Raw genomic sequence first — 23,586 nt, forward strand, 5'->3', positions numbered from 1 at the left:
GAAACCTGTTAACAAAACGTGTCTATCGTGTTAACACGTTTGACCCGTTAACAAATCGTGTTCGTATTCGTGTTAAAAATTTGAACCCGTTAACCTTAACGTGTCGTGTCCGTGTTTAATTAACCGTATCGTGTTCGTGTCATTATCATGTTGACCCGTTAATGAACCCATATATGCGAATTGTTAGGTCTAGGTATGAGTTAATCTTATGTTTAGTTCATAATTTCAGTGATTTAATGTGACACTAGTAACATGTTAAATTTTTTACAATTGTTAACTTCATCGTATAGAATTAATGTATGAGATTGATGACTATTAGTTATATTTGAAATTCATAAATTTGCTCATCATATAATTTATGGTAGGGTATAGAATTAATGTATGAGATTGATTTAGAATAATTAATTGATTTTATATCAGTTAATTTGTAATTTTTCTTGTAAAAAGTTTAAAAACATACGTTTATAGAAATATATTTTTATTTACTTAATACAAATTATCCTCTTTTTTTTTTTTTTTTTTTTTAATCTAGGTTTTTAGAGTTCGCCATAATAATATATCTTATACCCCATGAACCCACTCTAGGCCACTGTTGTAAAAATCGGTCGAGGCGCTAGGCGCCCCTAAACCGTGACGATTTTCCCCCTAGGCGTCCGCCTAGCACCTAACTCGGTTGACTTGGCCGCCTAGCGTCTAACTTAGCCAAGTTAACTCGTCCATTTCGGTCGAGTTAACCTGATCAGCTCGGTCTGACTAATTTTTTATCATTATATATATATATATATATATATATATATATATATATATATATATATATATATATATATATACATATATATATATATATATATATATATACACACACACACACACATACATACGTATATATAATATGATATATATACCCCGTAGACTAGTTTGATACTTTGAATCTTTAGATGATTGAAATATTTGAGTATTTTTAATTTTTAATATTGTTTTAATGTTATGACTTATAAATTATCATTATTTCATTTATTTGGATGTGTTATTTGATTGAATGTTGAAAACAGCCTCATTAAAATTGTCAAACTGCAAGTCTGCTACTGTTTTTTTGGCGTCCGCTTAGCGCCGCCTAAATTCCGCCTAGACCGCTTAGGCGCTAGGCGCTGTCCTAACGCCTACTGCAACCTTGCTCCAGGCCCATAAGGAAGTTAGTCGATCGAGCTAATCTAGCTACTAAATGGTACACTTTTACGCACAACGAACCCAACCGTACACAAACCAAACCACAATACTCGAGGTAAAAATCGAACCCCATTCCTACCTCACCATACTGTTAGGAAACAAATTTTACAATTTGTCCAAAGGTTACAAAATATTTGTCCAAACATGGCAGGAAGTTAAGAGAAAGAAAGGGAATGATCATAAACACGTTTGCAGAATTGGAACCATAGGCTGTGAAAGCATTGGAATCTGACCTGAATTTGCCCCCGGTTATGTATTAAATCAGATGATTAACAATTTAACATCAACATGTACGCATGCATGAGTAATACAAAATAATTAAAATTGGGCTATACCAAAAAAACATTACAAGATTGGATTTAATCAATTTTTTTTTTTTTTAAATTTTAAACGCAATCAATTACCGAAAGTTTTGTCGTTGAAATGTTGGCATATATTGTCCCTCAGCGTTGAATAATCATCAACAACACACCTGCTTTTTCATTCTTTCCAATTTAACGTCCCACACTCGATCTGACAAAGCATTGAGTAATTCAACTGAACATGAATCACAGAGGCTAGACCTTTGCTTACTGCGCAAAAGGAACCCCCTCACTTTAAGAGGTTGCTCCCACACTGCCGCTGGTGAGACTCAATCCCTGATCATTCTTTCCAAACTTCACCTCTATGACCAATTGAGCTGCTCATGCGGACCACACCTGCTTTTTCATATGTTACTTTACAGTGGATCGGGAAATGATGAGCAACTTTCTTATCACATTTATCGGGCGTTTGGTTGAAAGAAGAGAATTAAGAAAGAAAAAAATTATAATTTAGTGATAAAATAATAATGTGGAAATAAAGAAGAGATTCAAATTATATTGTTTTGTAGAGGGTAATAGAATTTTGGGAATGAGAAATGAAGAAGTGATATAAAGACTAAAATATCCTTGTGTAATAATAATAATAATAATAATAATAATAATAATAATAATAATAATAATAATAATAATAATAATAATAATAATAATAATAATAATAATAATAATAATAATAATAATAATAATAATAATAATAATAATAATAATAATAATAATAATAATAATAATAATAATAATAATAATAATAATAATAATAATAATAATAATAATAATAACAATAATAAAGGGCAAAATTGTAAACTTTTTTATTTTTCCATTGCACCCATGTTGAATTGGAATTCTTTGGCGGGAGTGTATGAATTGTAATTCAATGAGGGAATTGCAATTTCATCCGATCATACAGTGTAATTGGCATGGATAATGAATTTCATTGTAAAGGAATTGAAATTCATGCCAACCAAGCATCCCATTAAGAAAAATTTAATACTTTTTATGACAAATGTAATACTTTTATATTTTGATGTAAAAGTATCACCTTTTTTTTTTTTTTTATTTATCAAAAGTATTATATTTTCCCTTATAAGTAATATTGCACTGATAAAGGAAAATGTAATACTTTTACATCAAAATGTAAAAGTATTATATTTTTTTTAAAGTATTACATTTTTCCATCACTACTACAAAAATGGTATACTACGACATTTAATAGATCAAAAGACAGTTTTTTAAATAACCGCATTCTAATATATATTATTATACTATACGTCACATAATAGACGACAGTTTTTTTAAATAACCACCTTCAAAGGTATGTATTTTTTTTCAATATCATTAATACGGCATGTATGTTTATGATTACACGGCTGTTTTTTAACCGCCGTATATAGGCAACATACACGGTGATTTTTAATTTAAAATCGTTGTGGAAAATATTTATTTACCACGTCAGTCACTTACACGGTACTTCAAAAATCGCAGTGTATGTGTAAAAATAACTGCCGTGGTAGCTATGTTTTGTAATAGTGTATAGAAGTAATATAATAATCTTTTATTCTTGATTTAGTATTATATTTACAAATATAAATATTACATTTCATCTTGACCCAATTCGTCTCACAGATTTTTGTCCGTGAGACGGTGTCACACAAGTTTTTGACAAATTCTTTTAAGAGAAATGAGCTCATGCCCCTAGCTAGCTATATCTATCAACTATTTGAGATTCTAAGTGTTGGGATGGCTCCTTTCAGTTGAGTCTTGTCAATCACCACAATGCTTAATTTACTTATCTCGTCTTCATTGGCTAAAGTCATACCTATTCAATTTTCTCTAAAGGGGTTTCATCACTCATGATAATAAATCCTAGTTAATTAAGGAGGGGACACAAGTGATTAATCGGGTATAAGTTAATATTATGTTTAGTTCTCAATTTCAGTGATTTAATGTGACACTAGTAACATGTTAAAACTTTTACAATTGTTAACTTGACCAAAATATGTATATGGTGGGAGAAGGGGAGAAGAAAATATATATGCGGTATAGAACTAATGTATGAGATTGATGACTATTAGTTATATTTGAAATTCATAAATTTGCGAGATTGTTGTAATGGCGAAGGAGATAGCTCTAGACTTGATTTTGTCTATATAATTAGGAATTCCGTCTCTAATTCAACTCTGGACGTTATACATAGTTGCCAACATACTAAAAGGACAATATTACCCATCTATCAAATGGTGATTTAACATGAAAACTAACAGAGGTTCGATTTAGGTAACATTTTCGTAGTTAAGGGACAAAATTGAACAACAAAAATAGTTAGGAGACTTTGTCGAGAAATCGCAATAGTCAAGGGAACCCAGCTGGTATAATCTCGATTTATTATTGAATAGTCCGATACCCAAGGGCAAGACACATTATTATTCAACATATAAAATAATCCTCTCTTCCATCTGATCAACCCCAATCCTCTCTTTCATTCCATGATCATGGTTACCTATGTACATATACCTACAATATATATAGTATGTGAATTTTGGCTTGACTTAATTAGCTTAAAAGGCCCATAAATTTTACCGTTATAGTTTCCACATTAAATCATTGTGTCTGATTATTCAATTATTGCATGTCAATACGTTACATCATTAAATATTTTTTATGGAGAAATCAATTTTTTCCATCAAGGATAACCCTTTTATTAAATTCTTCATAATTTCATCTCTGATCTCCATAGCTCCCAACAATGCTCCCCGACATCTAATTATTATTTTCTCTTTTTATTTCTTTTATTTTTAAATACTTGAAGTTTTTATAACTACAACTAAAAAGAACAGGCATGTTTATCGACTCTTTTTTTTGAAAGCAAAGCTGCAAATTTTCATTACTGTAAGTGTGGAATAATAGCATCAGGAGGGACATCGTCCCAATACATAGTAATATCCTGGTCAGAGACCAACGAAGCTAATGTATGAGCAATAATATTTAAACGTCTAGGAATAAAACGAAATTGACATGAATTAAATTGTGCCATAAACACTTGACACTCATGAACCACAATTCCAACATATGATCTGGGCTGCGAGCCAACTCTGGATAGATAGGATTGTAGGACCGAACAATCTGTGAAAATTGTAATTTCTGTTACTTGCCGATCTTTCAACCAAGATAACTCCTCCTTACAAGCTAGAGCTTCCGCTGTGATAGCATTTTCACAAAACGGAAGTCGACCAGTCGTTGCCGCCACAAAGCCTCCGCGCCCATCTAACATTACTGCCCCAAACGCTGCTGTCCGTGATAAGGGGATCCATGCCGCATCTACATAGCAGATTGGTCCATCTGGCGTGACAGCGTGATATTGCTGCTGTGCCGTTGGAGGCGTTTGTGACCGAGCTGCTGCCACGGCAGTGAGGGTTGCTTTGGCGCTCAACCACAACTTCTTCGGCATCTTCATACTCCCCTCCCAAACTCGCGCGATCCAGAGGTGATATAAGACTGCAACAATTTGAATAAGATTCTCCATCGTTAGCACAGTCATTGCATTCTGAAACCACTCAACAAAATATCCCCCAAACACAGAAGTTATATCAAGGCAAGATTCATTCCAAACTCGACAAGCATATTGACATTCTATTAAGCAATGCATAACGTCCTCATTAAAATCAAGACATATAGGACAGGATAGAGACACATCAACTCTTCTAATTGCCAAGTCTGTTGTAGTTGGCAAAATACCACTTATGGCTCTCCACAAGAAAGTTTTCCACCTTGGTGGCACATCCAATTTCCATAATGCATTCCATCTATCAAAACCAGTATTATTTTGTATTTCTCCCACTACCGACCGGTAAGCACTTTTGACAGAGTATGATCCATTCTGCTCCTTGTACCAATACCATGAATCCTCATAATCCGGACAAACAGGCACCCTGCGGATTCTATTTACATCAATGGGGTCAAAAATATCATTCAAAATATCCAGGTCCCAGGTACGAGTATCCTGATCAATCAAACCTGATACTCCCGCCTCATAGATATTATCTGGTAAATCAGTATGGATCTTATAATCCAAATCCAATAGCCAAGGATCCTTACCTATCAATGTTGTTTGTCCATTCCCAATTCTCCTCCTTATCCCTCCACATACAAGTTCATGGGCAGCCATAATACTTCTCCAACAATAACTAGCGCTATTTCCCACAGTAGCATCTATAAAATTAGATTTAGGGAAATACCTTGCTTTATATACTTTTGTAACCAAAGATTCTAGCTTTGTAAGGAAACGTCATGCCTGCTTCCCCAGCATTGCAAGATTAAAGGCCTTTAGGTCCTTAAAACCCAGCCCCCCAGCTACTTTGGGCATACTGAGACGATCCCAAGCCATCCAGTGAATACCTCCTCCACCTGCGCCCCCCTTCTCCCAATAGTACCTATTCATAGTCCTCTGAATCGCCACACAAAGTGAGTTCGTTAACAAAAAGACACCCATTGAAAAGGTAGGCATAGCCTGGACTACCGTTTTCAACAGAATCTCCTTACCAGCTTGTGACAACAATTTCTTATTCCAGGATCCCACCCTTTGCCGAATCTTTTCCTCAATGTAAGCGAAGACCTGTTTCTTATTTCTACCAATAAACGACGGTAGCCCCAAATATTTCCCGAAGTCAATCGCCTGGGCCACCCCCAAAACTGCGGCCACCTCCCCCCCTTATCTCTTCCGATGTATTTTTACTAAAGCAAATACTGGATTTACGATAATTTATAGACTGGCCAGACAACTTTTCATAGAACTCTAAACATCGCTTAATTGCACCCCCTTCCTGGGTATTTGCCTTAAAGAACAAGAGGCTATCATCTGCAAAAAACAAATGAGAGATAGCCGGAGCCCCTCTTGCTACTCTACACCCATGGATAGCTCCCATAGACTATGCCTGCTGCAACATCAAGGACAATCCCTCTGCGCAAATAATAAACAGATAAGGAGACAAGGGGTCTCCTTGCCTGAGGCCCCGTGTTGGCACCACAACTCCTCCAATTGCACCATTTATAAGGATGTTGTACGAAACCGAAGTAACACACAACATAATCAAATTTACCCATCTTTCTGCAAATCCCAGCGCTCTCATCATCTGTCTCAAAAAAGTCCACTCCATCTTATCATACGCTTTAGCCATATCCAGCTTTAGGGCCCCCCAACCAGCCTTTCCACATTGCTTCCTATTAAGATAATGTCCCACCTCAGCATCAATTAGGATATTATCTGTTATCAACCTGTCAGGAATGAAAGCATTCTGTGATTCCGAAATAATAGTATCCATAAACGGCTTCATCCGGTTCGCAATCATTTTAGCCATAATCTTATAGACCACATTGCTTAATGCGATTGGCCTTAAATCTGCAGGACTCTCAGGGACCTTCTTTTTGGGGATTAGGACAACATTAGAATCATTTAATCCCTTCCGGAAAACACCCGTATTAAGACAATTGAGCACAAATTCTGTCACCTCAGCTCCCACAACACCCCAGAAGTGCTGATAAAAGCCTGGATTCATTCCATCCGGCCCCGGTGCCTTATCCGGAAACATAGCAAATAAAGCTCCTTTCACCTCTTTCGCCACAAATGGTTTCAATAAAGACTCATTATGCAATTCAGACACACGAGGGGGCACCGTATCAAAAAAGTACTATGAGACGGGGCATTAGATGACTTAAAAATATCAACAAAATAATCAATAACAACAGCATTCATAGCACCCTTAGTAACCCAGCTTCCATCCACCCCTTTTAATCTAGTCAGATAATTTTTCCGCTTACGAGATGAAGCATACCTAAGATAGAATTTGGTGTTTGCATCTGCCCCACGGAGCCAATGCTGTTTCGCCCTTTGTCGCCAATAGATATCCTCCTGCGCCTCCAGACGGAACAATTGAGCACTGATTGTATTGTACTCAGCCAGCACTGCGGGGCTTCTGCCTCCTTTCAGTCTCATCAGTTTGGCATGTAATAGTTTCAACTGCTTACCAAACATATGAAACCGATCTCCACCCCAGGCCTGCAATCGGTCCTTACACAACTGTAGGTTATTCAGCAGCCCATTCCCCTGTCCATCAAGCCATGCCTGCTCCACCACTCCTCTACAGCCTGAATCCAGAAGCCAAGCCATTTCAAAGCGAAACGCCTGGCGACCACCTCCACCAAATCCTATAGGATTAGAAATACTCAGAAATATCACCGAGTGATCTGACTTACGTGTGAGTATATTAACCGTCTTGGCTTCTACCAACAGCTCACGCCACTCCATAGTTGCTACTGCTCTATCAAGCTTTTCCTCAACCCAGTCCTCAGTACCCTCACCCCTTTCCCAAGTGTATGGGTATCCCTCCATAGGCAACTGTAACAAACCACATAAATCTAGTGTCTCCCCAAAACCTCGTAGCAAATTTTCTGGGCGTGGATTATTTCCTCGCTTCTCAGACTGGAATAAAAGATCATTAAAGTCACCAATGACAACCCATAGTAGTGTGGATTGCGTTGATAACCTCTTCAATAAATCCCATGACTCCCGCCTCCTGGATCTTTTTGGAAACCCATAATAACACGTTATTCGCCACGGGGGGTGACTTTCTAACGTGACCTCCACATCCACATGGTTTTTAGAGTAACTAATCAACCGTGCAGTGTTATTATACCTCCATAATAATGCCAAACCACCACGCTGTCGTTCAGGATCCACATAAAAGACCCCTTCAAACCCTAGTTTTACACGTAATCTTTCCGCATGATCACTCTTCACCATTGTCTCAATCAAAAATACAAAATCCGGCTTCTTACTGGACACCATGTCCACCACCTCCCGAACTGTCCGTGGATTGCCCAAGCCACGACAGTTCCAACATAACGTACTCATAATGACGGGCGGGACTGCACAGCAGTACCCGCCATGAACATGTTTTTTGACACATCGGCCATAGCTATATCCTCCTCCCCAGTCCGCCTCCCTCCCTCATACCCCTCCTCCCTTCTCCTCTTCGCCACCGCCTCCACCGCCGGCTCAACAAATACACCACCTCCCGAACCCACCCGCTCCCCCTCCACCCTTGACACACCCACCCGAACCCCCCCCCCCCCCCACCGCACCCCCAACCACATCTCTCGGCCTTCCACCCACAGGTACCAACCAGTTCTCCCCCACCTCCCTCAGTCCCCTACTACCCCCACCCTCATCTCCGGGCCATATGGATACTGCTGAACCGGGACCATAGAAACTCGAGCTTTCACGCAAAATTTGTAGGAATGCCCCATTAAACCACAGAAAAAAACAAAAGGAATGTAGTCTCTCGTACCTGAAGTTAACCCAACATGTAGTTTTATCACGCTTCAACAACTTCATGCGCCTCCGCAACGGCTTATCAACTGGGATCGACACACGGATACGATAAAACGCTAACTATGGCGCCCCCACGAACCTCTCATCATGCTTTACAAAGGTTCTAATGAAATTACCCATCTGCTCAAGTATTGGCTGTGATGTATATCCCATGGGCACATCATGCAACTGCACCCACATGTCAACAGTGTTCAAGACTACATTAACCGGCAGCACCCCATCATCAACTAGGCGACACACCAAGGTACTATTCTCAAACGCCCATGGCCCTCCATCGAGAACATAATCTACATCCGTTTTATGGAAGAAAATGAAAAGAAACAAACCCTTCTGTATCTCTGTCACCGTCACACCCATCACCGGTTGCCAAACCGAAGCCAAAACTTGTCTCATGTATTCTAGCTTAATCAATTTCGCTGTCAAAAATCTGCCCACAACACTCCATGTTTGACCGGAGGTTCAGCACCTGCATCCACCCCTACATCATCCGGCGGAAAACAATTTTCTTCATCTTCAATAGTGATGTCTGCCCACCTCTCTGCCAAAGCCTCGACATGCTCCTCCCCTCCCTCAAAAGCCATGCCGGACGCTCACAATATCCAGAAGCAATCAGCTGGTTACGTGTGCGAACCAACCAGCGCTCCTCCACGTCGCAACACACAGGAATTACGACGTAAGCCAAACAGATTTACGGCGCAACACAATCAGCAAGTCTCGACACAATCCAAAACAGAAGCTTCGACGTTAAAGAACGGATTAAAATCCGGGAAAAGTATTGAAATTGCAAAACCCTAGCCAAACCCTAGGAGAGAAAGCAAAACCCTAGCATTCTAGAGAGAAAATACGGAGTATATCTTTATTTTGAGTTTTATCGACTCTAAATTTACCATTTACAATTTTCATTAAATTATTTTTATATGCCATTAGGTATATTTGAAAAAAAAAAAAAAAAAACTATGAATACAATATGGTACATGCTGGGCTGTGGTCGAAGGACCATTATTCCTTGGATAACTGGCTGATAGATTGACAAAGAAATTGAGTGGAAATTAAGAGTCCTGCCTTTGAAACTAACATATGTTGTTCGGTTTAAAGTGAACTCACATTTGACTAATTAACCTTAATCATATTCTCTATCCCTAACAACATTCTGTTCCACCACCCACTAATCCTATATTGTTTATTTAAAAAAAAAAAAAATTGAATCAATAAATATCACCAATTTAAATTTAAATCTAATCAAATATCACTATTTAGTGCCATTTGCCAAGGACCTTATGGTCCAATGACACTAAGTTAACTCCCTTAAGTGGGAAGTTGTGAGATCGAGTCTTAGTGGGGGCGATATTGACTTTAATTAATTGAGAAAGTAGTTATGAACAGATACTACATTGTAGTACAATCAATAATATTCAAAAAAAAAAAATTATCAGTAGTTAGTAACCAAGAAGTCATAAATATAAATTTTTAAATAATTTTGAAAAATTCACTAATGAGATTAAAGTTTGCCATCAACGGACTAATTAATTAGGGTATGACTAACAATTAGGGACATCAAACACTTTAAACTTTGCACACTTTAAATTTGGATCTTATAAATGAAGTAATAAAAATTAAAAAAGACTTTTTATTGTAATTTGTCAAGGTAATTAGAGCTAAAGTCTAGGAACTATTTTATCGACTAAAATCAGGAGCTAGGACTTGATTTTAGTACATAGGTCTCAAGTCATTGATCTTAACTAAACTAACTTGTAGATTCCTAAATGACTTTATAGTACTTGTTTCATTTGATTAGCTTCACTAACACATACATAATAGCCCCCACGGTAACTATTAAATGTAAAGAGTCATGGTAAAAAAAAAAAAAAAAAAAAAAAAAAAAAAAAACCTACCCCAACTTATCAGGGTACAAGACAGTGAAAAATTAGTTTACCATAACAAGTTCCCTGAAAGATAAATCAAGTTAGTTGGTGGCTTAGCTAATGGAATCAAACATTGTGTGATAATTGCTGGTGGATGCATGTAATGTACATATAACATGATAATGATGAATATCATCTTAGAGCAAAGGATATATATACAAGGTTAGGTTCCCATGCGGATAGTGTTTCTGGTGCAGCCATGCGGTCACACACTATTAGGTATGTATAAATACACTACAAAGTATTCGAAATTGTAGCATTAGGTGTGGTGCATTTGTGCATTTCATTCTGATGCATTTCCGAACACTATGTGGTGCATTTCCGCATATCTAATGGTGCAATTCAAACGAGAAGCCCTGTTCTCATTTGAACCAGTATCTATGATACCCCAAAGTCACATATATCGTTAGTTGCCTTAAACTCAATTATTGCGTCAAATCTACCAACAAAGCTCTGATTAGCGTAGCAAATTAAATTAAAGGCAACGATTAACCATGGGGATAAAACTAAATTAAAGCTAAGGTTTTTATGAATGAAGATGTGATCCATGATCCTCTCCCACAATAATCATTCTCGTAGTACTAGAAATAATGTTCTAGTCGATGTAATAAGTTGTTAATAGACATCATTGAACTTATTGACATTATTAAAGCTTGTTTTAAGTGGGGGAAGATGGGATGTCATCCATGAAGACTTTAGCTCGCATGCTTGTGATCCAGTTCACATGACTATATATATGAGTTTCCATTACTATTACTTTACAGACTGTATGACCCTGTTTGGTAAATGGCTGTTAGCTATTAGTTGATTGGATTAATTAGATGGTATAACTAGTTGATAACATTAGCTGATTGTGGAAAGGTATTTGGTAAATTAGTTGTTAGCTGATAGCTGTTTGGTATAATTTCTTTTCTTAAAAAAGCTAATTGAAAAAGTTGTTTTGAGCAATTTTTTGAATTTTAGCATTTAAAGTTACAAAAAGCTAATTAACCAAACACTTATATTGATTTTTTAACAAAATCAAAAAGTTAATAGTGGTCAAATAAGCCAAAAATAGGGCAAATTATGTTGTGCATCCGTATGCACCATGCATGGTGCATACGGATGTAAAAATAACGTCGTTTTATTAAAAACGCGCGTCTCACTTAAAAAAAAAATTTATCCAGAATCAATGAACTAAAATTCCAGAATCAATGAACTAAAATTCCAGAATCGATGAACTAAAATTCCAGAATCTATGAACTAAAATTCCAGAATCGATGAACTAAAATTTCATAATCTATGAACTAAAAATCCATAATGAATGAACTAAATATCCATAATGAATGAACTAAATATCCAGCATGAATGAAAAAAAATCAGTTTCGATTCACGTCTAAATATCCATAATCAATGAACTAAAATTCCAGAATCTATGAACTAAAATTCCAGAATGAATGAACAACATAATGCTGTTGAGGGGAATCGAAACTGGATTTTTTTTTTTTAAGTGAGATGCACGTTTTTAATAAAACGGCGTCGTTTTTGCATCCATACATGGTGCATACGGATGCACAGCATAACGATCCCAAAAAGTGTTTGTTTTAGCTTTGTTTTTAATCTGAAAATCTTTTTAGTTTTACCATTTTCTCAATTTAACAAAGGATTTTGAAAACAGTTTTTTCTTGTTTTTTAGATTATTTCAAATATGAAAACAAACATAACTTTAGCTATTATTCTTCCAAAAGGCTGAACCCCAATCCTAAGGACCCCCTACACCCCGACCCGATAGAGCATTTGAAAGGATGTAAATCATGGTAACTCAACTGAACATGATCTACAGAGGCTAGACTGTGTTCACTGCGCACAGGAACCCCCTTCACTGCTGCTGGTGAGACTCGATCCCTGATCACTTGGAATCCCCTTCACTGCCGCTGGTGAGACTCGATCCCTGATCACTTTATCTATAATCGCTATTATTATTATTATTATTATTATTATTATTATTATTATTATTATTATTATTATTATATTATTTGTAAACTTCCACTTAACATATTTATCTACTCATATATTATCTATCCAACTAATAACTATACGTCTATACATATAACCTACCTATCACCACCCATATTTATTTACTCCCATCACCACCGTTATTCATACTATCTATATATCTACTACTATGACTACATATAATAATATTATTAATTTTTTTATTCTACCCATGTTATTAGGATTGATAGTAGGTAGGAGGTACCCGTTTATTTAGTTATTTTTAAATATGAATCTAAGTATATATATTTTTTTTGAATGTTACTGGTTCTATTACATTGTAGTATCTGTTCATATACTTTCTCAACCTACTGAAACACAAAGAACCAATAACGCCTCCACCGAGGCTTGAACTCACAACCTTCCAAATAGAAGTCCAACCCGGGTACCATTAGACCGCATAATCTTGGTCTAAGTATATTTAGAACTACCCGAATACAAATTAATATTACATGTACCTTTTCCAAATCTAATCGGCAATATCCATATAGTACTTAAAATCATTCCAAAATCTGTTTAAAAAAAATAGACACACACAGACACAAAATTTGATATGGAAATTTCAGTACTACCCAAACCTGATTCAAATCCAATTATCAACTATTCTAACCCGTCGTATAGAGTTCTAAAGGTCATGACCACAATATTATTTTATTTGTTGTCATCCATAAATAATATTCTTATTACTCGAATTAAAATTCAAAAATAACACTTAAAATTTTTAATATTCGACATAAAATTTAGATATAACCTACTCAACTCAATGCACACACATAACCACACTACTTGATATTATTGATTTATTATCACCTACCACTAGCGTTATTAATAGGTTTACATCAGAAAAACAATTGATAAGCACGTAGGTTTGAATAATTTTTTGTTTTCTCATTTAAAAAATAATATGGATGATAAAACATTTTCTATTTTTGATGGAAAAATAAATTAAAAAATACTGTCGAAAAAGAAAATAATTTTTTTTTAAAAAAAAATAGAAAAATGCACTAAACAGACCTATAAGTGCATCATTTATAATAAAGAACATCAAAAGCTTACGTTAAAGTTGTTTAATTATGACTACTTTTTATTATATCATAGTTTTAACTGTCTAAACAGTTTACTATTGTTTGCAAAGTTCGCCTCTTATTCCCTTTAGGAGCCCTAACATATCTTCTGGAGGAGCCTCAAGAATTGTCGTTCCCCCTTCCGTAAATTAATCAAGATTGGCAAGAAAATCAGCACACCTATTTTCTTCCTTTATAACGTGCATGAAACTTCCTCAAACTCCCGAGACAAGAAATTTGAAATCAGTGATGAGCGTAAAGACAAAGTCACTAATTAAGGTCATGGTTGTCACTCATCACCTTGACCAGCTTCCGAGCTTCCAAGTTCAATTATATATTTATTTATAGTTTAGGGTAATTAAGAAGTAAACTTAGGTTGTATTCAATCAAAGACTTTTTATAGTCTTTAAAAGTAACTAGTAATTCACCCGCGCGATGCACGGAAAAAAATTATGGTATTATAAATATAAATAAAAAATAAAAAAATAAATATTTTAAATTATTTAATATAATAATATTTTTGAGCTTCCATTGGTCAAGTATTTATTATTTTTATAGAATACAAAATTACAATTAAAATTAAAATTAAAATTTTGTATGGTTAATATAATCTCTAATTATGTGCATATTCAAATAAACTTATAGAGATAATTTACATAATTACATTGATTTATTCTTAATTGTATTTCATCTATATTATAATTTTCACAATACAAATAATAACTAAGATAATTACATTTTGAAAGCAAATTTCAAATTTTGTATGTGTAAATTTAAACTCTAATTGAACACATTTTTTATATGATTATATAATATATAGCTATTTTAATTTATTTTTCAAAAGTATATTTTTTATATGATTATATAATATATAGCTATTTTATTTTTTAAATGTTGTGTTTTTTTTTTATATATATAATAAAGGATGTTGTGGCATTAATTGTAACATTAATTATTTCCCAAACCATATAGCTTTATTATATAATAAAGGATGGATTTTAAATGACTTCCCTAGAAGAATCTCCCTTGACTTTCATAAAATCTTTTAAACTTTTATAAAATTTGTATGAATCTATAAAAATTTGTATGACAAACATTTATATATAAACTTTTACAAATATTTTCATATTAAAAAGTCTACAAAAATCATTAAAGCTCTAGATTGATTATTCCCTTACAAACATTTTATAACTTCTATTAATACATTGTTTATAATTTTTTTTATAGAAGCTTTTATAAAATATATAATATATTTTTTATGTAAAATTTTTTGAATGCTACTGGCTCTATTACAATGTAATATTAGGCTTCAACTCACAACCTTCCAAATGGAAGTCCAACTCGGGTACCATGAGACCACATAGTCTTGGTTATTGTTATTGTTATTGTTATTGTTATTGTTATTGTTATTGTTATTATTATTATTATTATTATTATTATTATTATTATTATTATTATTATTATTATGGGTACGAGCAACTCCAACCCACTTCACATCAAAACAGCAAATTTTTCCACCAAATGTAACATCAGAAAGAATATCCTCAGCATATTCTCACACCAAATTTTATTCATCTCCAACCCATTTACACCAAATCACCAAATTTCTACATACACTAAAATAATTTGATTTCTCAATTATTAGTTCGAATTTATTCTCACACCAAATTTTATTCATCTCCAACCCATTTACACCAAATCACCAAATTTCTACATACACTAAAATAATTTGATTTCTCAATTATTAGTTCGAATTTAATTAGTTTAATATAATTTAGTTCAAACTTAATTAGTTTAATATAAAATATAACTTGTGATGTAAATAATAATTTTTATTAACATTAATTTTTTATTATTTTATTTTATTTTTTAAAATTGTGTTATATTTTCTAATATCAATATTATGTCGTATGTATTTTAATTTTTATTATGTTCTAGTTATGTTTGATGTATTTGAAATTTTAATTAATATATATTCAATATTAGTCTTGTTTCGATCGTCTCAATGAAATATTTAAAATGATATAATTTATATTTAATAATATAAGCTTTAAATATAAGTATTTAACAAAATAACAAATTACATATAAAACAAATAAAGGATACATTTAGAATTAAAAAATAAAAAAAAAAAAAAAAAAAAAAAAAAAAGGCAAAATAGTTAAATTCCTCCTCATTCTATGTTTGTCGCGGATGAACAGTGTCGCGCCATATATGTTGTGGCACTGTTCATCAATGCCAAAAAAATTGGCATTATGTCGCATTGCAGTAACCCCTTAGACTAGTCAATTTTGCAGTTTTGGTGGATTCGCCTTGGAATTTGGTGTTTTAACGTCACCATGGAGATGCTCTAAGAAGGTTAAACTTAAAACATACTTTTATAGTTTTATATGTAAAGTTTGGAATTTAAACTATATGATTATTGGCATTCAAATTAAAACTCATTTGCAAAATGGAGAGCACATCATTTAGTCCAAATTTTGAAATGCTGTTTCTGTCCAATTGCCCTTTATTTTGGCCATTGTTATACCGTGAATCATATTCCACCTTGTATATTAGATCCTGATACAAAAATATATGTCAGCAGTTAACATATTATGTGTCTTCAGTTAATAAATTATGTGTGTATATAAATTAAAGTCACATAATATATTAACTGCGGACACAATGTAATATAATTAACATATTATGTACTTCTAGTTAACATATTATATATCTTCAATTTATTTACAAATATATAATCTATTAACTATAAACACATCATATATTATTAAGTACAAACACAATCTAAATGTGATTTTTCACTAGGGTCTATAATACCCTTATCCATGATATAATATGCCTTATTTTGGGCTTTGGGCTAGATTTCATTAATCAACCAAACAAATTGGATTGGGCTGTTCAACAAGATCAAATGGAAAACACATCTAATCGTGAACAATTATGCAATGGACTCGGGTCCACAGAATAATTTGCCTCCAATCGTTATATCGTAAATCAGGATCCATAATGTATTGTAGACTTTGATCCTATACGACGTCGTTTTGAATTTTAATTTTAACGGCGACCGTTTGTTGTTCAGTTCGCATCACATAAGTTTTTTTTTTTTTTTTTAAATACTGTAAAGCATGTGTATGTATCTCGTGTTATGCGTTTCTGTACATCATGTTATGCAATTATGTACATTAAGTATAAGGATTTTGCAGGGCCGGTCCTATTATTTTATAGGCCCGGGGCAGGATAAAAAAAAAAAAAAAAAAAAAAAAAAAAAAAAAAAAAAAGGGCCCCGATTAATATATATTTCATGCCTAAAATTTAAATTAAATAATAAAAAAATTATTAATATCAATAACTTTAAATAAGATTAACAAGTTTTTTACAATTTTACATACAGAACAATAATCATAAAAAAATATTTCTAGGTGCTTTCCTTAATGCAAAATAATAAATAATCGTATAAGTGCCTTCATAAATAAATAATATTATAGTTTATAAAAATAAATAAATAATTTAAAATCGAGTTAACTTATAAACAATAACATTGTTTATGGAAAAATTAATTATAAATTTATAAATTAACTTATAAATTAATTATTATTAAAAATTTATAAAACAATAATTACAAACATATGGAAAGTTAAAAATCTTTTTTGACTAGGAGGAAGAAATTAAACTATTTCAAAACGCAATAAAAAATGTAAAAAGATATGAAACATAATTATCGAGATAAAATAGTTTGAACATAAAGTATATTATAAATCACACATCTTCTATATTATTTATCTGATTTTTATAAATATATATTTTTTAATACAAATACTTTTTCTTTTAAATAGATAAATTTTAAATTTTTTTTTAGAATAATTTGAATACATATAATGACACATGATAAAAGCTTCTATATTACATTGATTAGATAGTCATAAAAAGGTAGGAGTAAATTATCTTTTAATTTTTTTATAATTCAATCTCAAAATATATCATATAACCCTCTCTGTCCTATTTTTACGTGTCTTGTTTGGTTAACATGAGTTGATTGAAGTTTTTTTTAATTCAATTTTTCATAATATGTTTAGTATAAGTATATAAAAATTTATAAATTTAGAAATTACATTAAAAATTTAATATAAAAATTTATATATTTAATATAAAAAATTTTCATAATATGTTTAGTATAAATATATGAAAATTTATATATTTAAAAACTACATTAAAAATACTACTCGGTAATGAACACAAAAAAATTAATAAAAATAAATTTTTAAAATATACATTAGAATATAAGCAAAGAAGTAAAGTTGATGAATTCTAAAGTGTGAAGGGAAGGATTAGATCACGGGCCTTTGATTAATAAATGAGGTTAAAATTCAAGTATCTTACCAACCAAACTAATTCACATTACTATAAGACATATGTATATAAATTACTTATACTCAATACATATATACTATATATAAGAGATAGGATGGGGCCCTCCCCCAAGCATGGGCCCTGGGCAAGGGCCCAGCCTGCCCTTGCCCCAGGGCCGGCCCTGAGATTTTGTAACCTGAAATTGATTAGTAGTTGTATAACACAAAATATAGTGTGTGAGTTATTTTACGAATGTATGACTTGTATTGTGAAATTATGTGCCTATAGGACATAAATTATTTACATAAATCAGATATGAGAATAAGTAAAATAGAAAACATTTGTATGTATTTCGTAGTAAAATAGAAAACATGTGTATATATCTCGTGTTATGCATTTTTTTACATCATGTTATGCAATTATGTACATCAAGTGTAGGGATTTTGTACCCTGAAATTGATTAGTAGTTGTATAACACAAAACGTAGTGTGTGAGTTATTTTACGAATGTATGAGTGTATGACTTGTATTATGAAATTATGTGCCTATAGGACATAAATTATTTATTTATTTACATACATCAGATCTGAGAATAAGTAAAATTAAAAACATGTGTATGTATCTCGTAGTAAAATAAATAAATAAATAAATAAATAAATAAATAAATAAATAAATATATATATATATATATATATATATATGTGTGTGTGTGTGTGTGTGTGTGTGTGTGTGTGTGTGTGTGTGTATGTATCATGTATGTATCTCGTGTTATGCGTTCCTGTTCATCATATTATGCAATTTTGTATAATAAGCGTAAGGATTCTGTACTTGAAATTGATTAGTAGTTGTATAACATAAAACATATTGTGTATCTTATTTTACGAATTTATGTCTTGTATTATGAAATTATGTGTCTATAGGACATAGATTATTTACATAAATCAGATTTGAGAATAAGTAAAATTGAAAGCATGTGTATGTATCTCGTGTTATGCATTTCTGTACATCATGTCATGCAATTATGTACATTCAGCGTAAGGATTCTGTACCTAAAATAGATTAAAATTTGTGATGAAACATGAGAAACGGGAAGTTACGAAGTCTGTTAAAGTTTAAACATCAAACAACATCGTTTTGATCTATGGTCCATAATGCTATGTGGACCCTGGTCCACGATATAAATTACAAAACATGTCATGGCTTAATTCTGATACTAGGGGAAACCATATTTGCATTCATTATTCCCTGGACCAAGGTCCACACATTGTGTGAACCATAAATAAAAAGTACATTTTTAATATATTAAAAGTATATTATTTGTATACCTAAAATATATTATTTGAAAGTACACGACTTTTTATATATTATCAAATAATGTACATTCAGTTCACAAATAATATAGTTTTGGTATATTAAAAATGTATATTGTATTTATGACTCACACAACTATGTAGACCATGGTCCACACAATAATTTGCCCCATATTTGTAATTTTTTCATTAGTTTTAACAGAGAAAAAATCAAACATGAATTTTTAGACAAATGGTTCAAATTTTTACTTTACTTTTTTTTTTTTTTCTAACACTTTTTCCCTCGTTTCTCTTCATTCTTTTCCTTTTTCCAGATTTTACAACTTCATTTTTCAGAGAAAAAATAATACTTCATCATATAAAAAGAATCATCACTTGAACAAAGTAATCCAACTCCAAACAAGGACTACATTTTTTTTTTTTTTTTTTTTAGTTTCCATTTGGTTTTCTCTCTTCCTTTGTCTCGTTTACTTGAAAGAAAAATTCATCCAACACCGTCGTGCTAGCAGAATCTGTCCCAATTTTGCTCCATTTTGTGCAAAATATCCTTTACTTGGTCTTCTTTTCCTTCAAAACACAAATGTACCAAAAATTAGATCTTAAACACAACTTATAGCATATTAGGTCCCTTTTAAGCATAAGCAGAGCCAATTCAATGCCAAATTAGTCTCAAAATACTCCTTAAATAATTTTGCATTTGGCACTTATCAACGCTCTCATTACTATTGGTTGCTCCTCAATTCTTTTCTAAGAACTAAATGTTAAGAATCAGGTTTGATAGAAGAAAAATAACAGACAAAACTGAAAAAAACTACTTTGCAATTCATCAATATTTAACTTATTTGTGTCTTTAGATTCCTCAATAGAACATACAACATAATTGAACTTTGAGATCTATTATTCCTAACATTTGGTATCAGAGCCACTCACTGGGTCTGATTAAATTAGAAAGCAGCAGCTCTCTACGTGATTAAGAATGGCGACAGAAAGCTCATTTGTGCAACCACCTGTACCGAAATTTGATGGACACTATGATCATTGGGCAATGCTCATGGAGAATTTTCTGCGATCCAAAGAATATTGGATTGTTTGTGGAAACAGAGGTACCTGCAGCAGCAGAAGGTGGTACCTCGTCAGAGGCAGAGAAGAAACGTATTGAGAGTCTAAAGTTGACAGACTTGAAGGCTAAGAATTATCTGTTTCAAGCTTTAGACCGCTCAATTCTAGAGACGATTCTTAAGAAGGATACCGCTAAGAGCATATGGGATTCAATGAAGCAGAAATATCAAGGTGCAACAAGAGTGAAAAAGGCACATCTGCAAGCTCTGAGAAAAGAGTTTGAGATTCTTGAAATGAAGATTGGTGAATCTGTCAATGAATACTTTGCTCGCACTCTCTCAATAGTTAACAAGATGAGTACAAATGGAGAGAATAAGTCTGATGCTGAAGTGGTCTCCAAAATTTTGAGATCTATGACCTCAAAGTTCAATTATGTTGTATGTTCTATTGAGGAATCTAAAGACACAAGTAAGTTAATCATTAATGAATTGCAGAGTAGTTTTTCCTAGTTTTGTCTGTCATTTTCTTTTATCAAAGCTTATTCTTAACAGCCAAGTATACGAGTTGTAAGATTTTTATTCAACGAATCCATAATTAAAGTGTTGTGGATTTAAGCTATTAAGTGTTTTGGATTTAAGCTTTGAAGCACGAAGTACTAGATTCGTTCTTTCAAGCATTGGGGAGACAAGTTTTATTATATTAGTGTTCACTTATTGATTTGCTTTCATCTATTTCCTTTTTTTTTTTTTTTTTTTTTTTTTTAATTCATAGGTTTCTCAACTGAAGTCATATCAATCCTAGTCTCTAGTTTCCCACTCCAAGAATCACTAGAGGATGCATGTAAATCATGATGGATCTCAGGGCTGCACTAAGCTTACTTCCTAGTGGGTCAATGCGTCAGTGGGTCGCCCATCATGTGATTGTTGCAACTCAAGCATGCATAACCACAAAGTTCTTTGGCTATCTGATTGTCATATCTTACTTAAATCATTTAACCACATCCCTCCATGGTAAGTCATAGAGCCACGTCTCGAACCGAGCAGGGTCTGAACTCGGTCAACCCGGCCGACACCCAACGAATCTGAGTTGCATGAATAGCCTTTCAGTTAGTCCCACGCCTAACTATACGTACAAAGAGCCCAACCTACACTGTACCCTACTCCATCCTGAGGAGCCCAACTTAGACTCCTTTTCATTAATCTTTTCTAAGTAACTTAGACTCGTTTTTATAGTTGGAATTTTAATGTGCGCATTGAAAACTTAGGCTCATTCAAATTTGTTCATTGTTATTCCTTCTTTTATTCATCACTTGGTAAGAGCTTTATCCAAAATAGCTTGCTAACATATCTTCTCCTTTAACTTCCTTTTATTGGAAAATTGGCATAAAAATGACATGTGAGTTGTCACTTTTGAAACATTATTTTGAGTAGAGTCTACTATTAATTTAGATCGTGTTAAAGTGATTTGAGTTCTCTTATGTTAAGAGATGAATATTATATATTTATACACTCAAGACTCCACAGACTTAATTTGTATACACGTACATCCTAATCACATCAAATATTTATCTGAAATATATTGCCTCCCTTCGATTTGACCTAACTCTTCTTTGACTACTTCTTCCAAATAAGAAATGTGTTATAGACGAAGTTCTTTTATTGGGACTAGTTTTTTGGATAGACTTTTCTTCCGAATAGTAGTATCTTTTGTTTTAGCCCCTCTTTTAAATAAGAGACCTCACCTAATTAGTACGTCTTCTAATTTAGTATGCGTTAATAAAATTAATTTTCTTCAAGATTTTTAAGAAGCTGGAATAGCTCAGTTGGTTAGAGCGTGTGGCTGTTAACCACAAGGTCGGAGGTTCGAGCCCTCCTTCTAGCGTATTGCATTTTATCTTTTATGAGTACGTTGATTAACTCTAATCTCTCAAAGAATTAATTCTGTATTTAATAAGTATGTTGATTAACTCCAATTTATCTAAGAATTAATTTAGTAACTTATGATTTTATTTTCGAATTAAGTACCAAATTAGGGGGTAACAATATAGTTTTAAAACTCATTTTAATGTCATGTTAAATACGAATTATATGTGGCTGTTGAGCAAAATTTGTATACATGTGAAAAATCTCCATTTCTCTAACAAACTACTGCAACAATTCCTAGAAAGATCTAACCAACTACTCTACTAAAAAACCAATGTTCTTCTTTGTTCAAGTTAATTGAGTATACATTTTAAGTGTTCCATTTATATATTGACACTTCAACACTTCTAATACTCTTGGGAGGAAGTCAGATTTTTAAGAAAACTATATGTTACATTGTCTTCAACTTCCTCCTATGTTCATTAGTTCAGGTCGGGTTGTAGACACCTGGATGTTTAAGTATCACAATTTCATATATAAGTATTACAATATTTATTATTAGTAATAATTAATTTTATCTTAAGTAGTATCACAATTTCACATATAAGTATTACAATATCTATCATAAGTAACGGTTTATTTTTAATTCAAATTGGTATTAAATTTTTTACAATAAGTATTACAATTTATTTCATAAGTAGCATTTCACATATAAGTTACAATATTTACATTAGAATTACACTTTGTAAATTTCACAATTTCAGTTATAAGTATTACAATATTTATAATTAGTAACAATCATTTTACCCTAAAATAGTATCACAATTTCATATATGAATATTACAATATCTATTATAAATAACGATTTTTTTATTTCAAATTAGTATTAATTTTTTTTATATATATAATAAGTATTATGAGTTCTATCAAAAATAAAAAATAACTATCCTAGATTAATTCGGCTCACAGATTAACCTCACACAAGTGTGACTCCTTAATTTTTTGAAAAACAATGCAAT

The 23,586-nt window shown here is 32.6% G+C and overlaps 1 long non-coding RNA gene and 1 other non-coding gene across 2 annotated transcripts; both read left to right on the forward strand.

Moving 5' to 3' along the window:
• Positions 1-4,383: 4,383 nt before the first annotated feature.
• On the forward strand, positions 4,384-9,902 carry LOC109185594. The gene is made up of 2 exons (XR_002054989.1): positions 4,384-4,421; positions 9,834-9,902. It is a non-coding gene; the product is annotated as an uncharacterized LOC109185594 (long non-coding RNA).
• A 12,610-nt stretch (positions 9,903-22,512) lies between these two features.
• Positions 22,513-22,586, forward strand: TRNAN-GUU. Its single transcript has one exon. It is a non-coding gene; the product is annotated as a tRNA-Asn (tRNA).
• The last annotated feature ends 1,000 nt before the right edge of the window (positions 22,587-23,586 follow it).

The sequence above is a fragment of the Ipomoea nil genome, unplaced genomic scaffold, assembly GCF_001879475.1.
Source record: "Ipomoea nil cultivar Tokyo-kokei standard unplaced genomic scaffold, Asagao_1.1 scaffold1334, whole genome shotgun sequence".
Taxonomy (NCBI): domain Eukaryota; kingdom Viridiplantae; phylum Streptophyta; class Magnoliopsida; order Solanales; family Convolvulaceae; genus Ipomoea; species Ipomoea nil.